The following is a 3,796-nucleotide window of genomic DNA, read 5'->3' on the forward strand; positions in this document are numbered from 1 at the left end:
CGGAGTATCCCCGTGTGTTTTTAATGCCGAAAGCTTTCTATAGATCCGATTGTCTGTAAAGTGAAGCTTTATGCTTTCATTCCCTTTATCTACCGCGTGTCAATCCGCGCACGAAACTAATCAGATTTACTATCTTATGTATAACAGAGTTAAACAAGGTACTTTCTGTTTTATAGGTAATCTCTACTCACAATTCACTACTATATAAGATAAAAATGGAACTAATAATTATGTTAAAACACGAAACATGTATTATCATATTTTAGACTGAAAAGTAATATCATTAAATTATAAATAAAATTAGTATTATGAGATATAATTATTTACAGAATTATTTACATGCATTTATTTAAAAATCTCTATTTAAATTTATTATCATATAAATTAAAAGTGAAACTAATTATATTAATAATTATATATTAATATATGATTAATATATTAATATATATTAATATATAATTATATAATAATTATATATTAAAACACCAAATATATATATATATATAAACTTGCATTAATTCATTAAAGTTGATATCTAAATATTTCCAAAAAAATATTAATTGAAGATGGTAAATCGTACAAATATTTAAGACATCAAATATTTATATATTCTATCAAATATTTAAGACAACCTTAATTGTTTGGAAATATCCGTGAATTAGGAAAATTTGGAACGAAATATTAATTCATAATCTGCTAAATGAAAAGGTAGATTTTATCCTAAAATTTTATCCTAAAGTTTCCTTTCTCTATTCCAACTCTCTCACTGAAAATTTTACACATTAATAAATTATTTTCCTTGTGAACTGATTTTTTTATTGTGCTTTAAAATATTAAAATACAATCAAAACTTTACATTCCATTTGAATTCAACATCTACATTCGCAAATTGCTCTTATATTTTAATATAGAATGAAAAATATATTACAACTTAAATTGAGTGATTAAAATAATGGTCCCAAATTATAAATTATATTATATTAAATTATTTATTTACTTATTTTTAATATTACTTATTTTTAAATTGTTTTTCACTCAAATTAATTTACTCTCTTTCTCAATTCGCGTATTCATTATGTAAATATATAATTATAAATATGAAATATATTTAATTTTACAATTTCGTTATACAGAATATTGACAATCACTTCTTATAGTTATATTGTGAACTTCTTTTATTTTCATTTTGATGTAGAGAGGAAAATACTTTGTAACCTAAGTTGCACGATTAAGACAATATTCTAAGTCGTAAATTAACGTTAATCTTATAATTATAATAAATTAGTAAGTTGGCAACTTTAAGTTCGCATAAAGATTTGCGTTGCTTTTCTCTGAACAGAGTTTCGTAAATTTCGGAAATTTTGTCATAGGAACCGATCGCTCGCGACTGTTATAAAGTCGCAGAGTTAAATAAAGAACGATTGTTAAATACAGTTGTAAAAAGTGCCCTTATCAGCAAAGGGTTAATTCTCTTTCAGCAAAGCGAAAGTTGCGAAAATGACAGTCCAAGAAGCAACTTTGTGTCGGGCCAGAGGAACACACTGTATACACGCGTGACATATGTATGTACGTGTGCATGCAAATGCACCAAGTGAGAGAAGCAGCGTCCTTTGATCAGTAGAACGTGAAGCAATGCTCCGAATGCTCGGCAGAGACGGCAATCAAAGGTCAGAGTTCATTTCGCGAACGACACCTAAGCGGCGCGAAGCTTTTGACTTAATCTCAATTTTGAAGTTCGTTTTGATCAACGATTTGCTGAAAGAAAGTATACATTGAACTGTTACTATTGGTTTTTTTTCATTATGGTTATTAAGTCCAAAACAAATTTCAAGATTCTATTTATAAAAATTGATTCATTTTTCGTGTCACATGAACCTTGAAAGACGATTTATAAAAATCGCGGAAGATAAAAGCGGTTATATTACGTTTCGTGAAGCTGTTTTAAGTCAATATTGATTAGGAGTTTTGCAAGAAAAAGCTTCTAAAATTAAAATGTATTTTATATTTATGACGTTATTATATTTTTACACAAATGTGTACACGAATCGAGATAGAGAGTAAAATAATGTTGAACAAAAAACAATTAAAAAACAAGTTTAATATGATTTATTCTTTTACATATTTATATTTAATTTACACTATAATATAATTTAAAGTAAAATGATAAAATTAATATAAATTTATGATATAATATAATAATTTAATTTTAATGAATAGATTAACAGTGAAAAATACACTGAAAAAATGTACTAAATGTTAATAAATCATTTATTTAAATAATACTAATTATGTATTTCCTAAATAAAAAATATATATGTATGCATATGTGACACAAGAAATATTAATTTGATTTAAGTATCATTTTTTATTGATTAAATATTTATTTACTGTAAGTGTTTTTAATTGGCACTGTTTAAATATTTACTCTATTACTAGTTCATTTTCTCAGTTTATCGATCATTTTCTTGGATATTATAAATTCCTAAATATGGAAATACTTTTAATAGTTGTGAACTTTTTTGTTGTTTGTACATGCATGAAAAGATGTAATCATTTTTTTAAAACATAGCTGTGACTGTGAATAATTCGATTATATATCAGTCTTTCGATTGTATATCAATTTCATAGTCTACTTCCGCGTCGATTTGTATTTGACCTAAAGTTACGTACGTTTTTGCGGCAAAACAATGAGATTAAATAAAAACGGAAACCGCAAACCGCGCAATGTTGAAATGCACACAATAGAATACGAGGCCATCAAAAACGAATCTGTTTACATCTCGTCATCAAAGACACGAGCAGCGAGGACTTCCAATTTCTATCTTCGATTCTCTGTCCGTTACATATTTTACTGTGACGTATTAAGAATCGAGTGATTGAAAACTTTTCTATCGAGAGATTACAAATTGTTGCTCCGGATAAATTCGAAATAGTACGGAGATGTTTTGGCGATATATTTCTGAGAATTTTAGAATTTCATGTTGTCTTATGATAAGACAAATAAGAGCATTTTGATACCCGAGACTTCAATTTATCACAATTGATATTTGCCATATGGTTGCAAAAATTGAATCGCACAAACGTTGATTTTAGAAACAATGTTTAAAAAACTTTGTTATTTTATAATATATATTTATTTCTATTCTATCAGTTCTATATCAAAATTGCATTTTAAATTAATATCACAAATTTTTAAAATAATTTAAACTATCCAAATTTATTCTGTGAAAAGTTTTGTTTTTTGAATTGCGTTATTGTTGTAACAAATAAGCGACATTTACAATTTTATACGCTGTAAAAATGTACTGCAGCACATATAAGTGATCGAGGCGATCGACATGCGATTGATATTCTAAAAAGATGCCTTCACTCTATCCGTTCGCGATTAAGCAAATCAGACACTATCTAATACGGATTGACGTAAACCATTTTGCGGGGCATCTCCCATGATTTACGTGTTCGTCTAACCATTGACACGCCTATATGTATGTAGTCATGATTGATCTGCCGAGCGATGAAATTTATGCGACAACCATCTCTACTTATGACTTGTTCCATAAACACGCATCGGTTTACATACGGATCACATAATACGATCATCAGAGTGTTTTTAACGTTGCATCGTTGAGCGAAAAATGTCTCTCGTGACCGAGTTAAAAAGGAGACGAATCATCGCAGTTACGCATCATTGAATTCTGCAATGAACGCTTTATCTCTTTTGCCTGCGGACTATGAAGAGAAATTTTTAGACATTTCTGTAAGTCGTTTATGTAGATCAATTATCTCTCTCTCTCTC

The 3,796-nt window shown here is 27.9% G+C and overlaps 1 protein-coding gene across 1 annotated transcript in view; it reads left to right on the forward strand.

Annotated features, from left to right (window-relative positions):
- LOC105621333 (solute carrier family 12 member 6) overlaps window positions 1–3,796 on the forward strand; it is a 29,505-nt gene that overhangs the window by 790 nt on the left and 24,919 nt on the right. The window lies entirely within an intron of this gene.

Source organism: Atta cephalotes, assembly GCF_000143395.1.
Source record: "Atta cephalotes unplaced genomic scaffold scaffold00033, whole genome shotgun sequence".
Lineage (NCBI taxonomy): Eukaryota > Metazoa > Arthropoda > Insecta > Hymenoptera > Formicidae > Atta > Atta cephalotes.